This window comes from Sebastes fasciatus, chromosome 10 (assembly GCF_043250625.1).
Source record: "Sebastes fasciatus isolate fSebFas1 chromosome 10, fSebFas1.pri, whole genome shotgun sequence".
NCBI classification, from domain to species: domain Eukaryota; kingdom Metazoa; phylum Chordata; class Actinopteri; order Perciformes; family Sebastidae; genus Sebastes; species Sebastes fasciatus.
Window position 1 is genome coordinate 26285394 of NC_133804.1, and position 23713 is coordinate 26309106.

The 23713-nt window shown below is 41.1% G+C and overlaps 1 protein-coding gene across 7 annotated transcripts in view; it reads left to right on the forward strand.

The window, feature by feature from the left end:
- The window catches only part of LOC141775629 (teneurin-3), a 176060-nt gene that overhangs the window by 41003 nt on the left and 111344 nt on the right, over nt 1–23713 (forward strand). Inside the window, exon 1 of one of the 7 annotated variants that reach the window (XM_074649200.1) lies at nt 4431–4736. The exons of the other annotated variants lie outside the window; for them this stretch is intronic. The gene's annotated coding sequence lies outside the window, so the exon portion shown is untranslated. Of the gene's footprint in view, nt 1–4430; nt 4737–23713 lie in introns of those variants that run through there. 7 annotated transcript variants of the gene reach the window in all.

The window sequence follows — 23713 nt, forward strand, 5'->3', positions numbered from 1 at the left end:
GGCACCCAGTCCAGCCCCCCATGGAGTGAGAGCCTGGCTGCGGCAACACATAATCCATATTCTAAAGGCCAGCTGGACTGAGACCATGGGGCACAAGGAGAGCAAAGAGACCTACCACCCCCGCCCACATCAGTAACTGAGTACCTCAGACAGCTTTGGCATGTCAAAATTGAAACTGGGGCTGAATGGCCGTCATTTAGCAACAGCTCTTTAGTGGAAATACGAGTCTATTTCTCCCCTTTAGCTGGAGAATTAAGCACATTATGTGAAGAAGATGCTGGCCCGTTTCCCATATTGTTTTGCTCGGGTGAAAATGACTGCAGCATCTTTGCCAGTGCGGATACCATTTTCTTCCCTCCTTCTCCCGCCCTCTTTTGTTTGCACATGGTGCTGTAGCGAAAATGAGCTACTTGGCTGAAGGTTGTTCTGTATCCAGGTGGGCTTTTGGGTTAATCCTGCTTTGACAGCGGATGGATAAATGGATGACGGGTGACTGTCAAAAGGCAGATTCACATTTATTCCCTGAACGGACCAAACTCAAGCCCACTACCTCGTCAGTTACTCTCCCAACCCCAATTACTCTGTTCCTAGCCAAGCCCTCAGTCTGTACACATTCATAGTGTACACTGTACTCCCATCGTGCCCTGTTGTCTATTTGAAACAACATGGTCAAACACACCACAAATACTGTATTGTGTTGTTTTTTGGCTCATTATATAAAAACCAAATCTGATACACGAACATCTGGCTAGGATATTGTGAACAAGCTATTAACTCACCCACGTGACTGTGTCTGGTTTTAATTCTACCACCTCACTAAGGCGCACACCCTGTGGGAATTATAATGAGGCCGTTTGTTATTCCCAAAAGAATAAAAAATCGACATCATCTCCAAGGTGTTCCGAAATGACTAATGTTGAAATGCTTCCATCTTAAAATAGCCTGTTCTATACCAGGTCTCGAATGCCGTTTCTTCAGGATGGATGATGAATATAATAATTTGGGCCACTCAATATGAATTTCACTCAAGCCATACGGAACTGGGGCACTCCTGGATCACAAGGACCGCGGTCCAAACTCGTAACATATTTCCCCCCACTTGAGCCTACAGGCGTGACCGAGCTCTTTGAGCCAATGTGTGCTTGCACTGGGAAGCACTCCCTTGTTCTCAACCCCAGAGGCGCCACTTTTGATGTCCACCTTCAAAGGAGTCTTATCAGTCCTTTGCTGTTTTAGTTGTTGGTCATTAATGAAAGCGGAGTATTACACACTGCTGAGCCCACAAGATAATTTATAAAAAAAGAAAATTAAATGCCCAGTTGATTTTGCAATAAGATATGATGCACTGCAGCACTGTATGACTCATTAGACTTCTCTATGAGGAACTGTTTTGTTCCTATGCATCATATGATTACATATCAGTGTTACATTACATTATTAGATACAAGTTTGACATAATATGTTTCTTAAAAAGCATATATGTTACTAAAACTACTTAAAAAATACAGCATTTCATATCATGCCTCAAATCTTGTTTGCAGAGTTCAATATAATTTACAGTAGGGTTTAGGTTTGGGCAATTGGACAGATATATCGACTATCAGCTTTTGAGTACATCGCTGGTTGGTTATTGGGTGATATTTTTGGGCGATGTTTGTCATTTTACGGGCAATCGCTGGTCGTTTGGCTGACGATGGCCGGTTGGAAATGTTTAACATATCGCCCAACCCTAGTAGGAGATTTCTGCCAACTGCCAACTGACGTTATCACTCGGTGTGTTTGTATTGCCAATGATGGACGATGATGCTGTGCCGCTATGACTGGTGTCATGCTCTTGTAGTTACTATCGCCACGACTCTCAGTTTTGTGAAACGTTATTGCTAGTAATTTCATCTGCACATATTAAAGAATGCAAATCAGATATCAATGTTGTAATGGTAATATATGGATAATAGTCTTCTCTATAGACTTACAAATTATGTTCCTAGATGGCACGAGTTATGTGGCCATTCCGCTGAGAGAGCAGGGAGTCTTGTGCCTTTCCATTTAGCTGCTTATCTGCTGACTTTATCAGCCTTGGCAACCACTTATTTATCCAAATTCACTGCGGCTAAAGAGGCACTCCAGATTTTAAACCTGAAGTTCAGTTTATTAGTCACGATAATCACTACTCAGTCTGTGAAAATACCTGTATAACGTATAATTATCTCAGACTGAGAGTTAACATTTTTAACGGGAAGCCTGAGTTATAACCTGGAGGTGTGGTTTGAAAGAAGTGGGCACTTTGGAAGCAGGGAGGGTCTAATGTATTATCAAGTTGCATTATGGGAAATATAGGATCCAGAGTTTCTGGAGCTTGAACCATATAGTGTGCTCCAGGGATGATGTATTTTTGTAGGCCAACCAGGATGTTAGTATCACCCTGGTTCCCTCCCTTTTTCAATTGGGTTTTAGATTCTTGCAGAAAATAATCTCTCTGGAAAAAATACACATTTATGATACTTACACATTTTGTTCAGCAAGATAATCTTCACAAATGAACACCACTTTTATGATTTTTGAAGTGTGAATACAATCGCCAGAAGTAAAAAGCTAACGTCAGGCTATAAAACAAACTACATCACGGTCACAAGAACACGAGTATACACAACGAGGCTGTAAAGGCGGACGAGTCGGCTTGATGACGTTTAGTAGTCTCATTTAGCCACTTGTTAGCAACCGCCTTTTTTAAGACATATAACGACTTAAAAATCCACCAGTGGGGTATTTATTGGATATTTATTGTATTGGACCTTATTTCAGGCATCTTATAAAAACCCATTCAAAAAAATCCATTGACTTAGAGACAAGGGAACTGAAGTGCTAAAATACAAACTCATTTCTGGGTTCCTGCACCACTCTATTATGGACTAAAAGTCAAGATATCTCGATTTTTTAGTCTGCCAACTTAATGGAAATGTAATATTAAATCATAAGTAAAGTGGGGCTAATACTTTTATTCTTATCTAGATAGATTCCTTTTTATGGATTTCTATTAAAGTTGAAATTTAAGTTCAGCTTTGAGTTCCGTTTGTCAATGTCTAAAGCATAAATCTGAGAAGATGTACTTGCTCACAGCTCGCCTCAGGACCTTCAGATAAACAAAGTCGAGACAGTTTTCTGAACCGCTAATAGAGGGCAGAGTTTGACGAAATGTGCAGAGATGGAAGTGAGTTAGATTACCGCTTTCACTAGGAAGCAAAAAAATTGTCTTTTTCATTCAGGCAAACGCCAGTAGCTGATATATTAGTAGTTGATCAGTGTTGATATTTGGCAGAGATGATATATAATCCAATCAAAGCAGCCTATGCAACCTAAACTTTTTCTTTGATAGCTGTTTTTCTATTGTATTTTATATAAAAGTGCTCAGCATGGAAGCAGTAAATGATACCATATACCACCATCCATCAGAGGGACATACAGTAGCGATACTGTTTACTAGTATTTGTGCCACCCTTTATTTAGGCTACATTAAAAGAAATCCAGCTCTTCTCTTGTGAAGCTAATGAGGACGCGGCCATTACCAGTTCACAGAGGATGATGTGAAAGGAAAACTATTTTTCTTTTGATTAGGAGCCGCAAGTTTTTGAAAGTGTGTCTTCTAAAGTCAGTCAAATATTTTGCCTTCTTTTTTGAAAATGCTGTCAAAAGTAAACAAACAACGCTGACAAAGTAGTCAACAAGACAAGATCAAAACAAGGACCGGGTAGCGTTACTGTAGTTCTCATCCTCAGCGTTGACAGATGCGGTATAAAAGTGTGGCGTTAATTAATTATTTTTGCTTTTTTTTTCATTCTTCTGAAGTCATCTGTGATCAAATTATCAGAGGCTATTGTTCCTATATTTGCTTTTGTCTGCAGCAGTATGCGTCACATATGCGCTACTGTATATTCTAATGAGCTTAAGATGTCATGAAATATGACCGACAAAGGATATTCATTATGTATGTGAGCAAAACAAAGATAAATCACATATTGTATTCTAATAGGATTAATCCAATGATGTCCAACTGAAGAAGAAGCATTTAAAAGTGTCACTTTAAGGTCTGCATATACAGTAACGGTGACACTCTCCCTTTTGAATTCACATCAAGGTTTTATGTCAAAACCTGTCACCTAGCTCGATAATCTTTTTGGACAACACTCCAGATTTTTTTGTGTTTGACGGCTGGCAGCATACCTCTTCCTCCCTCCCTCTCCTCCTCTTCTCCCGCTACTTCTTTTCAGGGGTAAACACACACGCAAAGCTCCTCAGCCTATCATCTGTGACCGTGGCTACAGCCAGACAGCGTAACACGATCCATGATAGAGTGGTGCAAATCGCCCAGTGCTCTCGTCTACCATCTCACATAAGGAGGGGGGAGAAGCCCATGAGATAGGTTGAGCAAAAAAAAAAAAGGAAAGAAGAAAGAGAAGGAGGAGGAGGTGGAGAGCTGCCGGAGAGTGCGGCAGGCAGCGGTGGCTGGCAACTAGAACGATGCTGGTGTGACTTTCCGGTCCACTAGGTTTTAACCCTTTTGACATCGCTTGAGTGCCATCCATGTGTCAGTGTGCAGCGTGTGGCTCGTGCAGGAACAGTGGGAAGAGGAGGAGATCCGGAGCGTTTGTAAATCCAATACAAAGCAGCATCGCAGCTTGAGAAGTGGACCTTGATACAGTAAAGCCTCAGTGGGGGGATTGCTACAGGCATTCTTTAAGGTAACTTCTTTTGTAATTTTTTTTTATAATGAGCGTAAGAAATTAACCTACATTCCTATCTGGGTTACATCACCAGCTCCTGCTTTTTTTTTTACAGTATTTTATCAGTGTTGTTTTTTCTGCTGGACAAATGTGTAGTTGAATTGCATCTGTCAACAACTTGGATGTGGCGAAAAAATGTTTAATGCATTACGAGGGCTGTGTTGCCGGCAGCTCCTCTGTTAGCTGGGGCCTTATTGTTACTGCAGAAAAAGCTACAGTCTATTGTATTCCTTTCAATCCCCTTGTGGGTCTTCTTTTCCTTATGAGTGGGCGGTGTGTGTTGTGTTTAAAATGGCACTGCAGCCTAACACGTGTAAATTGATAATACAGCGTCTTGCACTTGCTCCAAAATCCGCGTCCACATGCTCGGACTTCAGCCGGGTCAAGTTGCTTTATGGTCCCCCTTATAGCAAGGTTTTTTCTTTTTTGTGGTGAGTTTCATTGCTGTTCCACATAAACACACAAGTTATAATGATTATAGTTTCGCTCACATCATCAGAAGCACTGCTTGATTATGTGGAACAAATGGAAAAGAGGGGTTTTAATATTGTATGAAATACAATATTACAGTACATTGCCGTAAGCTCTCTAAACTGCATCAGAGCGATAAGACATTATACTTGTATTTCTTGGCTCGTGCTCCACAAGGAGCCGCTGCTGTTTTTAGAACCCCTCACACGTTCAATATTTAACATGACATCTGTGAAGTATTATGGGTAATGTATGCAAACAGGCTACCCATAGGTGTTGCTTTTGGGGTGTTGACTTGCCTTTTGATTAATCATTTCGGCTTGACGTCACGGCCTCGGAGACAGAGATGGATTGAAGTGCTTAGCAGACCAATAGCTACAAAGACGAAGAGTAATTGGTGTGTAGCGAGTGGTGGCCAATGTAAGCAGAGCAGATGCATCAACAGAGGAATAAGTCTGAGTGCTGCAAAGGGTCACGCAGTGGCAGCCGCACATACATTTACAGGTAAATACGAGCAGGTAAATGCAATGAGCCTTTCCTCCGCGGGCGTTTGCATCTTATGAGGCATCACAGTGAATTATTCTGCGGGCCATAAGGTGAGTTGTGGAGCAAGGTAGGTATATATTTAGCTGCCTGGATGGAGTGGGAAGTGATGAATTGCATTGTGCATTTAGTTGTGCTTTTTAACACCCATGATGTGTGTAATTTTCAAGCTGCGGTCTCATGGCGGTATTAGTTCTACTATAGCTGGGTTTCGGTCATATTTGCCTGTGCAGCGGTGTATAGGGGTAATTGAGGGGGTGGGCATGCTGCTGAGGAGGTTGGTATATTGTGATCCAGCCATCTTTATACGTCAGTGGTAATTACATTGAAAAAGTGGGTTTGTGTCCCTGGAGAAAGAGGCGAATGTACCTCAACACGTACTGAGCTCTATATGCTGGAGAGAGAAGTTTACATGGTGACATTCAGCGCATGTGCAAACAGAATAGTAGCTTCAATATCCTCAATCATTACGCATTGATGGACTATGAATACTTTGCACCAGGCTCGCCTTTGTTTCTTGGATCTCTTGAAGGACTGAAGCTGCTCGGCATTCACATTAACAGTTAGCAATTTTTGTTTTGTTGTTTTAATTTTCTTATCTCATGTTTCACCAGGCAGCTCCGCCAGTCTTATTCTCCTCTTAGTCTTCCTGGCAAACACATGACAGGACTTCAGGGCCAGCGAGAGCCTTGGCCAACAAAGGCTTTTGTGCATTATGATGCGGTTTCAGGATGAACTGTTCCATAATTTATGTAATGAAAGGATAAGCTGTTGTTTAATTTATGTAATGTCTGAATGAGGACTATTTGTTTACGATTTGTTTATTGGGCAGTGCCGGATCTCTCCAAGTGGACCTCCCTGAAATGATGTTCTGTTCAGTTTATGAACCACATCAGCAGATTTAACTCTCAAAACTAAACATCAGCAACAATTACTGTAAACACTTTTTTTTGTGGTTGTTTTTTAGTCCCCAAGATCCTGTTAGTTCACTAATCATTTTGTTTTCTACATTTGACACAGTGTGTCCTCAGGGTGAACATGATGAAACAAAAATCAAGAGATGTTAATGTATTGTTATTAAAAACTGATGCGTTTGAGGATTACGTAACAGCATTTATTGCAAAGACGTTTTCTGCATTCTAATCCTGTCCCAAAGACATATAAAGAGATAGATGGATAGATACATGATGTATGTACATACATATTGAATATGCTATATATGCATACCATAGGCCTACGTTCTGTGTACACATAACATTCATTAGATATGCAGGTAAAACATTGCGTGGACTGATTGGAAAGGCAGAAAATGTGCTGGTGTCTGCTTCCTCAAACGACAAAGCTGACATTGTTCTTCATACACTATCTTCATATCCACATCTGAAATAATCTTAATAAGCTTTTGGAAAGCATGTGAGTGTGAAATTGTCCACAGAGTGATGTCATCTGGGAGACACAGAGTCTTTGTTTTTAATTAAAACTCAGTCAAATAATGTGGATGAGAAATCAGCGCACCTGAAAGCTTCAACCGGTGTCTATTGAGAGAAGTTAATTAAAAATATGAAATACACTCTATAATTACAAAGGGAAACTTAAATGAGAAGATGAGTCGATCATTTAGAATTATAAGAAAATACTGAGATAAAATACAGATTCAATATCAACTTTTCTATGGCGAAGACCTTCCGATACTCTTAAAGAAAAAACTTGACGTTCCTGTTGTGATGGAGTTTTTTTTCCGTTCACCTTGTTAAACACTCAACTAGATTCAAGCAGAAAGCTGGTTTCCATTTGTTTGTAACACTCCAAGGTTCCAATGCAGCTGCTCACAGCTCAAAACAAGTTTGAAAACTGAACTAGAAAATAAATGTGCTGGCAGGTGGAATTACATACACAATACGAACCATATTGATTTAAAAAGTAGCAGTGTTGCATTAGTTGTTTTATGCCACAGTTCAGACAGGAACACATTTAAAATACTAACCGACTGTTAAATGGCTGGCATCAAACATCTAATGGCTTTGCTTTTTTTTACGGATTATAGGCATAAAAAAGCCCATTTATTTTACATTTCCATTGCCAGTGATGGAGGAAGTATTCACATTGTTTACTTAAGAAAGTACACTGTAAAAAATATGCATTACAAGTACAGTAAAAGTCCATAATTAAGAATGTGATTTAAAGGGGATGTATCATGCTCATATGCAGGTTCATACTTGTATTTTGGGTTTCTACTAGAACATGTTTACGAGCTTTAATGTTCAAAAAACACTTTATTTTTCTCATACTGTCTGTCTGAATATACCTGTATTCACCCTCTGTCTGAAACGCTCTGTTTTAGCGGCTGTCCCTTTAATAAGACATTTTACTGTTAACTACTTCTTAGTTGACTAACACTCACACAATTTTTTTCCACTAATCAATCAGTTGATTTAATCGACAGATCTGTAAAACTCTGTTTCTTCACAAAGAATCACACAAAAGCACCACTTCATCTTGTGTTTACCAGAGATGTACTCATATGTTTCTTGGACAAAAATTATTTAGCTATGAAAAAACATTAAAAAATCACTAATTGACTAAAGAAATCTTAGTCGACTAAGACCAAAATGACCGATTTGTCGACTAACAGACTAAGAGGGGGGGAAGTACAGTACCCTCAAAAATGTTATGGAGTAGAAGTATATAAAGTAGCACCAAATGAAAAATACAACTGTATGTACAGTACTAAATTGGTTACATTCCACTGCTGTCCATTGTTAATCATCTCAAATGACAGATCACAATTTGATATATTTGGGTTCTAAATCTTGTAAAAATCAAACATGTTTCTGTAGTGAAAATCTGTCATAATGGCCATATCCATCCATCCATCCATTATCTGTAACCGCTTATCCTATTCAGGGTCGCGCGGGGTCTGGAGCTGATCCCAGCAGACATGACAAGGCGTTGTACACCCTGGACAGGTCGCTAGACTATCACAGGGTTATAACCGCCATGTTGTGGTTATAATTTGGCTTTAAATTCTATTTACTCCAATTTAAATTGACAGGAAGATAGCACCGTCTGCATGAGTTCTGAATGCTTCTAACAATATTGTTTTCAATTTCTTCATATTTGACCTTTTTTATAACAAAGTTCTGTGTATTCCGTGTTTGCTCCAGTATTGTATTCTCAGCAGGTTGGCAAAACCCACGATATTGAAAGTTTTTTTTTAGATGTGTCGGCCTGCATTATGTCTGTGTTGTTGTTTCATTCGTAACACATAACTGTGCATGTGGTTGTCTGGCTATAGTGGCCAAATCTCACAAGGTAATGATCATCCCTACCTCATGTAATGGTGATGGGAAAGGTCTGGAGATCCTGTTCCTCAGCTGTTTACTGCGCACATTTACGGCTATCATTATCCAAACAGTGATGCCAGTGGGTGGCTACCAGAGCTGGAGGTGAAATAAGCCATTTAGCTGCTTTATGATAGCAATCCCCAGCCCTCGCTGTTTTCACATCCAGGGTCAAAGCTTAGCCGTCATCTAATCTCCCTCAGTCTCGCAGCTTTCATTAGCGCCGCGCTTGATCAATCAACTCTGCTGCCGGTGCCAAAGTTTGACACATTTTTTTGATGAAAGTACATAACCATAACACCAGTTTGGATCGGCGTTGTTGTCTGCAGGTTCCCCTCGTGTCGAGTTTAATTGACATTTAAAATGAATGCGGATAAGCATGCTGCACAGCTGACATCGCTGTGCGATTGTAATAATAGTTTGGCTGCAGACACAAAGTTGAAGAAAACTGCAAAAAGAGATTTCCACACAATGCTGTCGGGCATATTTTTCTCCTGTGAGAGTAAAATATTTGCCACAAACCTTTATTACAGAAAGGTGGTGTTGTGTTGAGTATTGATTTTTAAGTAATCTTCAGGCTCGATTAAATATATATGATGATAAACTAAAGTATTTCTTATAGAATATTTATAAAACTACACTCTCCCTTTGACTTTTTTTCCCCCCGTCGTAATTGGCAGAGTTCTCAGAAGGCGGTTCGTAGGTGTCATCTGCCAAATGCCAGACCTGTCATCACATCTGCATACAATAGGACACGTCAGAAATCCTTGGCCTCCTTTCATCCGCCCTCACATCTTCCATAGTCGGGGGCAGTGGCTGGGAACAGAGGCAAAGAGGAGCTTTTTATCCCTCAATAAAAGGCCACTTAGTCAGATAGTTCTCCCAAGACTCATCAGCTTTGGTCTTTTTTTCTTGGCACCACATGAAGGAATTTGTGGAAGAGGGCAAACATTCCATCTAATTAAGGCTACCTTTCATATAAGCTCACCTCTCTCCCCCGTAATTTCTCTTTCCTCCCGTCTCTCCTACCTTCTCTGTCTTTTCCCTTTCTTATCATCCATCATAAGAAGCCCAAAGGTGCCCTTCGCAGTTACTGTACCTTTCTGGTTAGCTCTTGATGCCTTTTGAAATCGTCGGCTTACCCGCGCTTTGATGTTGCTTTCAAATAGACACTAAGCAAAAAAACTTTGAAGCCGCGACCTAGATGTGGCCGAGAATGTGGAATCGCTGCAATAAACCCAACAGTCCAGTGCATTTATTTTGTTTGCAAACACGAGTGCTGCACATCATTAACATGATCGAAGCGCCGGCAATTTGAGTGGGTTTTTCAGGAATCAGCATTATTTGTTTTGAGAAGTGAAGGGGGAGAGAACGAGTGCTCTGTCTGACTTTGTTCTATTTCTGGGGATGGCTGCTGGAGGATTACTGCAAGTGGCAGAGTATTCATTATTTAGATGGCAGTAGCGGAGTCGGGGAACGGGTGGTTTCATAAACCACTTGACTATGACATGTGTGCTGCTACACTAGACGGAAAGACAAAAAAAAAAAAAATAAAAGTTTCACTTCCAAAAATCTTTCTTCTAGCGAGGGCACTTGTAGCAGCAGCTCTCTGCCAGAGACTGCCGAGACAGTCAACATTAACTGAAACTGATGGAGCAAATGCAGATTGATGGAGTTAATGGATGAAATCGTTGCAAGTTCTCCGGGATTGCACCCTATATGGGCTTTGAAAGTCATAAAGCGCTCATGCAGCTGCTTCATGGTGCATGTCAGATGTGGTATTATAGTTTTAAATACAGCATATTTTGCTGCTTGTTATTACATTCACAACGACCGAGTTGAATATCTGCAGCGGGGAATCTTTGTTGAGCCTGGCTGATTATGAGATAATGACAGTTTGGTGTCCTTGCCTGGCTCCGTAGTCGCTAAAAAAAAAAAAAGAAGAAAAAAAAGATGAGACTGAAGATATCAGCAGCGGCGTTTCAAATGGCCTGAGAGGAAAAAAAAATGGGAATCTGGAATGAGAAAGCTGTGACAGTTATGTGTTGCACAAAGAGAGCTGGCACTGTTTGCCAATGTGGTGGGACACCAGAAAGGGCTTTTTTTTCTTTTCTTCCCGGCATAACAGTAGCATCTCTATCGGATGAAGTGTTTACCCTGACAGTTTTCAGCCTGGACACAGAGAGGGTCCCGCCACCGTGATTAATGCACTGCCATGCCGCCATGGCGGAGGATGTCTCTCGGCGGTCTCCTTCCCCTTTCCAGTACTCCTCCCTGATATTTCACTAATGTGACTCGACAATGAAGAGATTGATAGTGATCATTATGCTGCTCTCAAAGAGTAATGTCACTTCCCGGCATGATCCAGCCAGCTTCTAATTCAACTACAGCTGTGGGTAGCATACGAGCGGCGGCGGCGGCGCATATTGTTGCTGTACGTACAAGTGGCAACAACTGTGTTATGTTAAACCAGAAGCAGTGACATTTCTGAATCACCTCCTCCTGCTGTTATCACAAAACTCCTGAAGCCCCGTTTGCATATTTAGCGTTGAACACACAGTGCCTCAGGTTGGCTCTTTCTAACACGGGGAACTTGACACTGCAAGTATTATCACGCCAAACAAGGCCTCTCACCTCAGCACTTTGCGAGCTATATCACCATTTCCCCAGTTCTCCCTGTACAAATAAAGCTGCGAGGGTCATTCATTTGTTTTCCCTTCGCTCCAAGTCCTCACAGCTAGGTTGATTTGTTTATCAGTATGTGTTTAGCCCTCGGCCCCAATCTTGTGAGAGAGAAAGAGGTTTAGCATTTAAATTGGTTGATCCACCGCACGTTTGCTGAACCTGTTTTTAAAGCATTACATTGATGAAAAGCAGACGCTAATCCCTTCGGGTGTGCGACCTTATCTGACTAAACACCTGACAATGAGATTCTATTGTCACTCCGGGAGCACGGAGATTCTCGGTAAATGTGTCGTTTCCGTTTTCTGCAGCTATATTGACCTCTTTTGCCGAGTGCTCGAGTGGCCGCAGGTTAGCTTTTGCTACAGGTATGATTTACAGCGTGAAGTATTGAGAGCTGAGACATGTCTTTGACCGCTAGCTACTCGCGACGAGGGATACTTCAAAGTCTCTCCCAACTCCTTGCTCCTCAGGAAGTTTGTACACCGCTGTTAGATTGTCTGCCAAACGTCTGCTACAGTAAGTCCTCGGTGTCAGTCAGTGTCCACACCTGAGTGAAGAGACCGCGTTAACATACTAGCTTTCAGAGCTAATCCCAGAATCTCCTGCATGCATTTCTCCTCTGCTTATATTCACACCGACTGATCCTCTAGATTCACACTTCCCATTGTATTTTTAGCCAGACGAGACGTTTAGTCAATAGTGCTGCCTATGAATATGTAGGAGACAAAGTGGCCTTCACCTGAATGTGGCAGATGTGATTTCTAACTAAATCATAGGGATTACATTATTGACAGTGTCTTGTATAAACATCAGGATGAGGTCAAAATTAATTATTTGCGCGGCGTCCCCGATCATCCTGAGGTTTTAAAACGAGCCGAGCATATCTGACTCCTGTTGAGTGATTATTTTCATCTGATAAAAATCTGCATGATTCAACGTTAAACATCAGATCTCGATAATAATTTCAGCGCTGACAGGGAGAAAGGATACCATTGTGTGATTAGCTGTGGTATCAGATTGTGTCCAGCATTGCAGATTGGCTGTGAAGTGTATCTATTGACTGCATGTTAGTCCAGATTTGTTATCGTCTCTGTTGTTGCTCGGGCCTCCCTCAAAACCGCAACATTCGCCTCAGCTTCTTCAAATTATTCTTGCACAGACTGTGTTAGTGCCGTATCCTGTCGCGGTCCGGCGTCGTATACTGGGGATGGGAACTCCAGGGGCCAAGAGAAAAGATGCTATCAATACACATGAGGAAAAAGCTATGCAAATAGTGACAGTCCATTGTGCATTATGGCTGAAATATGACACTGGGAACAAGTGTGACTGCAGACTGTGGTGCCAACTGTGGGTTTGCTGCTGTATCAATACGCCTAATCTGGTCAAGAGTACAGAATACACAATGCGGTCATACAATATTCATCCTTAGCCAGGAAAAACTTAACCAGCTGCTGCCTTTTTATAAACTGACAACTCATGGTTTCACTAAGCCATATGCTGCCCGCTGCTGCCTTTTCTCTCAGATTTCACTTCTCAGTTTCCATTGTCAGTCTCATCTTGGCGTTTTTATGATCCTAATTCTGATGGATGTATTCCAGTGTGAAATGACTTAGCCGGGTGTGAACGTGAACCATCCTTTGCCTCCTACTGCTGCCATTTGGTGTGCGGGAGGGAAAAGCGCAGGGACCAGCAGAGGAGACACAAGAAGGCTTGTGTGTTGACGACGCACCTCCCTTATCTAATTGGGGCAAAGCAAACATGATTAGGCCCGAGCTGAAGGACGATCAGTGTCTTCCACCGACCGCAGAGACGCATCACAGTAATGCACGTTCTGCTGCGTGCGTCGCTGAGAGGCGAAGCAGCACAGTTTGACGACAGTATCAAGCTGCTGCTTCGACCAAAAGGCGCGAAAGCAAAACAGTTTTTTTTTCACAAGGACTGATTCCAAAAAATGTCCATGCAATTACCTGTTTGTCAGTGCATTAAAAAAACAAGTGTTTTTGATCATCAGCCTCCATATTGAAAATATGGCTGACGGCTAGTTTAGAGAGCAGAAATTACTTGGTAGTAGGTTAGGGAAAGATCTCCTTCATGGTTAACGGAAACAGACACCGACAGTCTCTCAGAGATGGGGTATAAATCCTGCTCTCCATTGTCGAAGTCAATCACCTTGTACACCCAAATATCCACCCACATCTCCACACCACTTCATGCTGTGACACAACATACACATTGGTCATTAATAACTCATTTCTCTTTTCACCTGAAGCAACATATTCTCGGTTCCTTTTATAATTTACGAAGAAGTTATTTTTTATTTTTCGTTGGTTTTCCTACGAATGTCTTTTTTGCTCCATTTCTACCCACTGATGCTTTAAGTAAAAGGTAATGGGCAATTGACGTCATTATTTGGTAAAATGTGAGGTAAACTCTCAGCCTCAGAGGTGAAATTTCAGAATAAGCTTCATTGGCCGAGCGTGTGTGTACACATACAAGGGATTTGACATTTAAGTTGCTCTCAATGTACTGGCAGACAGCTCAAAGAAAGATCCTAGACAGACACACAGCTAAAAACAAGGACCACACAGCTGACATCTGACAACTAACATGCATAAATGCATAACTGTCATGCATATATACAGTGTCTATATATACAAGCCTAGACTGTAAACAAGAATACAATAGTGCTAAGAGCACTTGAATTTACAGTATAATGATGAGAACCATGACCTTTGTGTAGTTGTATCTGGGGCATCTGTGATTTCAGGTAATTTCATTATCCTTTGTGAATGTGTTTTCAAAAAGTACAACTGTTCAGGGATAATCCATTAATTTCAACACGATGAAAACTGTGCAACGAAGGCCTCGCTTTACACAGGTGTTGTATAATTAAAAGATCCAGGTGCCTCGCAGACAAAATATCTTTTATTTCATTCCACCATACTGTACCTTTTTCACATAATCGACCACCAACAGTGATGAATGCCGCTTCAATCTGTAATCATGAAGCACAATGTCTGATAATTATTCTTGATTTAAAAGCCCAAGGCGAGCTCCTCGGCGCTGAACATTTCCTTCCTTTCAGCGGAGTCGTGACAGATTCACATCATGTTCCGAGCAGCACAGAACCAAATTTGATGCAGTTCAGATGTAGAGGCGTGAGAGAGGTGCTAATTGATGCCTGCTGCTGTGGCACGCAACGCAAATTGCATAGTTTACAAGTACAGCAACCAAACTGCAGATATGCTCAGCCCTGTTGAATCACATGAATAGGCTAAATGGAGAATGTGCACGGAGAAGCATAATGGATGCCGCCGACACGTGCCTGCTACCTGTTCCCTGCTATTCTGTTGCTCTTACCACGATAACACCATTTGCACCCTCGCACATTATAATGTCACAGGAACAAACACGTTCACCTCAGCTAAATCATCGGTGTAAATGCATCTAAATATATCTGTGGATTTGCTGTTGTTGAGAGAAAAAGAAAAACATAATTTAATTTAATATGCTGAAGCTGCAGTAGGGATGGATGCAGATTCATTTCCATTATGGAGACAAAAGTTTCCTCATCAGGTTTATTAGGCCTACTATACATATACTCATCAAAGCCATTAGATAGCAATTTGTAGCCATTAGCCTAAATGATAGTTTTTGCTACTTATGCTATTAGCTGCAGTAAAAAATACATTTTGCATATCAAACATTTAGTTGATGTTCCTCCAGAGTGAGTCACAATTAGTAGGCATGCTACATTTCAGTGTCTTGCACAGTAAAACGAGATTTAGCTGCTGAACTTTTGACCTTCTTTGCAGAGGAATTCTAATGTATAAGCCAGTCAACTGAAGGAAACAGTGATCATTCTGCTGTGCGTCTGCGTGATGAAGTTGTTCTCCCCGGTCTTTTTCATTTTCATAAATATTCAGGATATTTATTATGCACTTTTAAAAAACACAGCAGGTTTTTATGATGCTTGCTTTTAGCAAGAAGCAAACCTCGCCTGTGTCGTTCTCTCTGTCTCTCATTTGGAAAATGAGATACTGACACTGTGTCATCATTAGGGCTTATTCTTTCAACAAAAGGTACAAAACTGAGTGAAATGTGTTTTATTGTCCTTTTCTTGAACTGCTGATAGCATGACTTGGAAATAAGAGGGGATCGAAATGAACTGAGATTGAACCTGGAGACGAAAGAGGGGAGGCTTGTTCAGAGCCGTAGATCACTGTAGCATTACATCAAAGTACAATTTGCAATAGTTCTGTTTCTGCAGTCTTTTTACAGAAAATAGTTCTCGTTATTACAGACTTTACAGATTGTTCATCTGTAATTGTGCATGTAGACTATTCTCTTTGATGATCAAGATACTTCTTAAAAATTGTTTTGTGGCCATGCTAGCGTTTTGGCTCTAGTGATTGCAATGTTGTTACAAAGTTGGACCACATCTTTGCTTCAGACTGAATTATCTCATCAACTCTTTAAAGGATTAGTATAGGATTTGGCGTCATAGCGGTGTGGTTGCAGATTGCAACCAATTGAATAACCCTCCGCTAATGTGAGCCACCGACTCTGCGGTGACGCTGCTCGCCTCGCTCAGATGCCAGGCGGCGGCTGGCGGTACCACGGTTTTGCACTATGCGGCTCACATTACCGCAGTTTCACAAGAATGTCGGAGAACTTCAGGTAACATAAAAATGAGAACGCCTCTCTCTAGAGCCAGTGTTTGGTTTGTCCTTTCGGGGCTACTGTAGAAACATGGCAGACTCCATGGAGAGGACCCGCTCCTTATGTGGAATTAACTGATCATTCTAAGCTAATGGAAATGCAATGATTATTAGTTTCAGGTGATTATACACTAATAAAAAAACATAGTTATGAATATTATATTCCATTTCTACTAATAGATCCCCCGAAATGGTACCACTGGCCCTTTAATGGATTGCCATGAAATTGCCATGAAAACTTGCAGACATTCTTGGCTCCCAGACGATGTATCTTAATGACTTTGGTGACACTTCCTGTTAACGCCACCAGCAGGTTGACATTTGTGGTTTTGAGCAAAATGTCTCGACAACTATTGGATGGATCGCCGTGACATTTGGTTTAGACATCCATGCCCCCCTTGAAGGATGAATTGTAATAAGTTTGGTAAGTTTTCATCTAGTGGCATCATCGGCTCAAAATTTTACTTTTACTTATGACCAAATAATATGTGCAAAACTAATGGCATTGGCATTATAGCCTCAGCTGTACTTTGTATAACTACCAAATGTTAGCATGCTCTACAGCCTCACAGAACTGCAAGCGTGGCTGTATAGACTTAAAAACTAGTTAAAACTAATTCTCATTATCAGCCCTCAACATGTGGCAGCGGCAGTACTTTTAATTAGTTTGTTATGATTCTTATTTGGTTGCATTTTATGAAGTTGGCCTGATCATTATAACTAAACCTAAACAAGTGCAAAGCACATCTCCTCTTTTATAATTAGCGTAGCCGTTTTATGTTGTTATCAAACCGCGGAAGGATGTTACCTTCGAGGCTACCTCATAGATCAATTCTCTTTGGTGCCAAATAATTCCTAAATAAGATATACTGTTGCTCTTTTAAGCCAGCTATTTGGTATAACACTTTGACACCTAATGAAAATAAAGTGTTGCTCAACTAGGTTGCAAGTGTGTGTGTAGGGTAGAGTGGATATAGTGCTAAGACAGTGGTTGATGAATTGTTGTTATCCGACTTGCTGAGCTGGAAAATACACTTAACATATGGATGGAGGATTGGATAAATCCAATGAAATAGATTTAAGGCATTTTAGCGACCACGTGTTTTTGACGTCCTGAGAGTGTTTTGGCTGTGAGAATTGGCACGCAGGCCACCCGTAAAACCACAATAGGTCCCCCGCTTGTACATCTGATGTGCTTTGATACATCCTCGTCCTATCAGGTTGCATCTCTGTGTGTGTTTACAATATATATTAGAATCTGGATTACATGCTGCCAGGCTTATTACAGTACATGAACAAAGACACCTTTAAATACGCGACAAGAATACAGACTCTGAGAAATGCTGCTTTGATAAGCCCCGGCTTGTCACCCACACATTTCATCCCCACCAGTGTCCTTATTCACCAGATTTGGCAATATTTTAGGCTACCTTCAAATAGTAGTCATTTCTCTGAGCTTTCCCTTTGTGAGTGTGTGTGTGTGTTCTTGCAATTCCTCCTAAAGCAGCCTCTGGAGAGACAGCAGAGGAGGTATGTATGAGTTGGATGCCTCCTTGACAACACCTTGGAGGTAAAAAATCAATGTCTGCCAAACAAAGTGAAATGTTAGGCTGCAGCCGATACATGACAGATGAGGCTTAGGGTGGTATTTTCTAAGGTGAATGAAGACTGGAACGCAGGCAGCCCTGTCTTCTGTTGTCAAGCAAAGCGGCATTAGAGAGATTTTGAAGGACAGTACATCTGACTTCCCTGACTACTTTTATTATTGATCACCGTAGCTGTAGACATGTGCGAGAGCCACTCTGAAATGGAATGGGGGAGATGAGGTTCAAAATTGAGGACGCCTGCACGGCAGATTAAACTTTTAAAGGCTAATTTCCCTAATAAATCGTAATGCCTGTCCACTCAAGAGACCTCGCCTCCCAATCGAGGTTGTGCAAAATTAAAATCATCTTCATTAGAGTCGATGTGGTCCTCAGATCAGAACGGTGTCTGTATTTCATAGCATGACCAAAGTCCTCTTGATATGTCACAATATTTGACAGCTTGAGCTGCTTATTATTCCAGTGGCCATGCCTGAAATCTTTTACACTTTCCATTCCAATGCACAAAACACTGAGTTTGAGGTAGAGCCCAGTCTCCTCGGAGTGGAGCTCGGCCTGTGCAGCCGAATAGTAGCTGTAGAAGCAGCATGGCTAGCTTGGCACATTAGTGGGGAAACACAGTGTTGCTACCTCATGCATGATCAGTCTTCAAGACTCCAGCAGTGACCTCAGCACAGAGCCGTGGGCCATATCATGTTGCTGATTGAGCATGCACCGAGCCTCAGAGGCTACGCAGGTTGCATCTTAGTTCTTCTTGCCGAGAGAAGCACAGGGTGCTCTGACGGAAAAAAATTCAAAACATCAGTAGTGCTGGAAGGCTTTTCTCACTGAGCTTTAATGTGTGAATGTGTGTGTGCATGGACTGTGTATCCAAACATGTGCTTGCACACATAAAGTTTACCGTTTATGCCCATTGGGGATATTGACATATGACATCACTGTAATGCACTGGTCGGTGAGCAGTAGAGAATCACCAATGATTCGTCCTATTATTATTCTCGCCTCGTGCTCTGCTCCGTGGCCAAGAGTAATGCAACAGTGGGGTATCAATTCATAGCCTTGGCCTCAGGAAAGCTCTTTGGAAAGCAGAGGGATTTTGTGCTGCTGTAGCTCCAGCTCCGGAGCCAGACTTTGCAAGAAATGTTGGCTTTGAGAACTATATGTGGGAATGTTTGGAGGAGTCGGTTAGGAGGAGATATAGAGGCACCACCAGTGTTTTGTTTGTTCATTGTAGTCGTAAATAAAAGAGACTTGCAATGCTAAATGATGAATCTGGAATTAATGCGTGCAGTATAAGGCTGCTCCATGTATTTATGAGCTGTAAGACATTCTGCTTGCTTTGCAATATAGCATACTCTGCCATGTTATATGCTGACCTATAAGTTGGTTCATAAGGTGTTCAGTAGTCTGTTTATTTGTCTTTGGAGGTGAATGAGATTTTTAAAGAAGGTTTTTTTTTCAGACCTGAAATGATAAGATGATTAAAAGCTTAGTTTATTGACAGAAAATTAATTAATCACCCATTAAAAAATAAATAAATTGGGAAACCATTAATCATATGAGTCATTTTTTAAAGAAAAAAATGCTTTCCTTTATCTTATACACTTAATGTTTTGGGGGTTTGGGACTGTTTTTATTCAATAGACAAAGCGATTAATAGATCAATCAAGAAAACAATCGGCAGATTAATCAGCCGATTAGACTGTTATCAGGTCATTAAATGGGGCATTATCAGGGACTCATAGATGTGGGTCAGTAGGGCCCTGCTAACATCCACTAGTAGGTTTTATCATCCATTCACATGGTCGATCAGAGAAAGAAGGAATATATGAAGTCGACAGCAACCTCTAGCGATCGTAGTAATCAATCTTTTTTCCTAAACTTAACAAGTGATTTTGTTGCCTAAATCTAAAGAAGCGGTTTTGTTTGTGTTCAAAACGTAACGTTTCACGCAGTTTTACAAGGTTTTAGAACGTGTTGTTTTTAATCGCTAATCAAGACAGTCATTTGTTGCAGTAACGTAAATAAATGATATACAGTCAAGATCAATATAGTAGTTTTGCTGTCTCATGATCACGTAGTTGGTGAATTCTTTCATCAATCCATTTTGCAGTCAGTCAGTTTTCTTTACTCCAAACCAACAGATCCACATTAATGATTAATTTCAACTCAGCATCTTTTAAATTTTATTGTATTTTGTGTTGTTTTTTTAAAGGCATTATTGCATTGTGTTTGTTTTTATTATTCTTGTCTGGGTCTCCCTTGAAAGTATGTAGAGTTTCATTCTTAATAGGGCCTTGTGGGTATATGGTGGTTAGATAATACAGCTGGAACTGTATTTCCTTGTGCAGCGGCGGAGTATGAAAACATCACCCTCTATAGAATACTATATGGGGTTATTCTATTTGTTTATTCAATGTGGTGTGAAAGATATCCACTATACTTGGTGAAAAATGAGTCATCTGTGCAAGTGGAGTGCATCCAGTTGAGAACAATATGCCAACAATTAATCAGGAAAAGATAGGCTTTCCCATTTTTAGATGGATACTGCTTCCTTTGTCTGGTTTCCCCACAAATTTGCACAGGAAATGCAATTATAGCAGCCATTGGAAAAGACTGAGCCACTACAACCATGAGTGGTTTGTTTTTTTTACTGCAACCATTTTCTCAAGTGATTGGGGAAGCGAGCTGTAAATGAATGGGGAGGCACATGAATAGTTCTCCCAAGAACACGTCACATTTCTATAACCCCTGGGATGATGTGCACAACATTTCTAGTGCAATTACTAATTCAAATCTATATGGCTTTAGTCAGAGAAGTGACTATTGGTTCAGGAACACTGGATAACAGTGTTTTGTTGTTGTTTCTTGGAAATAAAGAGCTAAAAATCCTTCGGCGAGCTTCTGAATGTTCAAAAGCTTCCCAGAGGTGGCCGGGATCAACCTAACCAAGGTTTCGCGTTGCCACTCTCCCAACTACCGGCTGTTACTGACGGCACTAGCCATTCACGCCACAACAGCAATTTAGGTGGAGTGAATGACTACTCTGAAGGCCAGTTCAGTTCAAACACGCACAGGAGGAAGATTGAAACTGGCAGCTTCTTTTTAAAAGAACGCCAAAACAACCTTTCAAAACAGATTCGCAACAAAGTGCTGAGCAGAGACACATTGGGATGAGAGCATGTCTCTCCAGTGTCTCCATTTCCTTCTTCCTTGTTGGTGATTTGTTTATATTATACAGTTTGTAGACCACTGCGTTTTTTTCTCGGATCAAAACGGATGATGCAGTGACAGGAAGTGGCAGGTTGCTGCTGTTATTGCGATTGTAACAGCACTTCAAAGGTGCAAACAACCTGGCAGGCCAAGAATTTGTTGCCGACACGAGGGTTGCAATAGGGACTGCAGACTGGGATTGCAAATTTATGCCATAGACTGGAGGCTCGGTAGGTTCATTAGTTTCTCAGTATGCTTGGAAATGGAGCTGCTTGACAGTCGCTACGGTATGGTACTAATGCGGTATATTCTTAAAGGGTATATTAGCAATAGGTCAGATGAGTATGTGCAATGAATGTGATAACTTGTTGTCATTATGTAGTCATGAACATTATACATTTGTAGACTGGCACTTTTAAACGGGACGTATCATGCTCATTTCCAGGTTCATATGTGTATTTTGGGTTTCTACTATAGAACATGTTTACATGCTCAAATATTAAAAAAACACATTATTTTTTAGATACTGTCTGTCTGAATATACCTGTATCCAAAAATGTGACCGTGACACACTTTCTTCCGGTGGACAGGCGGGTCTATTCAACACTTTTCCGTGAAACTGGGCTGGTTTTAGCGCCTGTCTCTTTAAGACCCCTTCCCGAAAAAGCCCAGTCTGCTCTGATTGGCTTGCGGTAAAAATATGGCACACCTTTGCAAAGGTAGTTCTTAAGCTGTGTGCGGTAGCTCGCATAAACTGACTGGGTATGTCTTATTTCACAGTTTGTGGGTTGGTAAAAAGTGAGTTTTTCATGACATGTCCCCTTTAAGGCTTTGGTTACCAAATGGTGAAAATCTACTTTGGACAATGAGGAACAATATAATTACATGTTCAAAATCAATGCATGCTAATCTGTATAGAAAATTGACTGTTTGGTGAAGTTAACAGCTGTGTTGAACACAAAACAAGTATAAATGTTTTTTTCACAAAAGTGAATACTGGCACACGTCCCTGTGGAATGTGCCAGGTTTAAGAAAATGTAGCTGCACATGTGTTGTCAGTATACTGAACAGTAGAAACCACGCTGCCTGCGCCAAAAATTGGAGACAGTAGGATTTTTACCTAGGTGTGAACACAGTCTCTCTGGACAAACAAGGAAGCCAAAACTGTCCATACATGAATAAATACAACAAAGTGTTTTGTCAGCAGGCTAATTGTCAAAGCAGCTTTTGAGAAGGAGTGTAATTGCTATGTAATCGGAGAGCTGTCAGGAAGAACTGCTAAGCAGTCATCATCTGTATGATGATCTGCCATCTGTAGCAATGTCTGGGGGAGAGAGAGAGAGCGAGAGAGAGAGAGAGAGAGAGGGAGAGAGGGGTGGACAAACAACGACGAGAATCTGCTTACATTCACGGCGCATCTTCGGTGGGTTCTACTTTGCAAGTGTATTTGCAAATCATACATTTTAGATGAATGGCAGTCTAGCTTTTGCATCAGTCGTGAGTTGAAGAATGCCCGCTACATGACAGAGTTAGGAGCACATTATGTATGGGTAAATGGAATGATTTCTCTTTCTATAATGCAATGATTATGTAATCCTTGAAATATTGGTTACATCCTGGTTCCCCTGCAGGGAAAGAGCTTAAAAGAAATTTCTGTCTTTGATCAGATAGAGAGTCAGGAGAAGAGTGGGCAAGGCTGCGAGAGCAGGGAAGGTACTGTGGCAGGAAATATGATGGAATTCAACTTCTTCTTTTTTTCTTCTTTTTTTTTTTTTCTCCAAACCCCAAGCTACTGAAAATTGCCAACTCTCTTTGCAGAGTAAATCCCCAAAACTCACCAAGGGCAAGGTTGTTCAAATGGTCCTGAATTCCAGCCCCCCAGATTAAACACCACCCCCTTATCCCACCACCAGGGCTTCCCAATGAGAAGCTGCTGCCTCCTTTTTCCTACTAAAGAATACTGCCACCGCTTCAACCAGGCGCCACAGCTGTGCCGAGGTGAATAGAAAGCCGGGCGTTGATGAGAATGAATTTATTGATTTGACATATATAAACATCCAACCTGGTCCAAATGGCATGTTTTACCATGGAATTCATCCATTATTCATTTCCTATAAAATCAAACAGAGGTTTTTTTCTAGAGGTCTCTCTTTTTGTTTTCTGAAATTCAAACTTTGCAGAGCGGAGCTGCAGCATTTCTTAATGTTATTATGAATATTCTTCAATAAAAAAAAAATAAAGACCATAAGCTGTAATTGAAAAGCTATGGCCTCTATGAGTTCTGTGATCTATTTTGATGGAATTCTTGTGATGCACACATGCAGCAATTTTCCTATTGGTGAAGGGCAAGCCAGTCA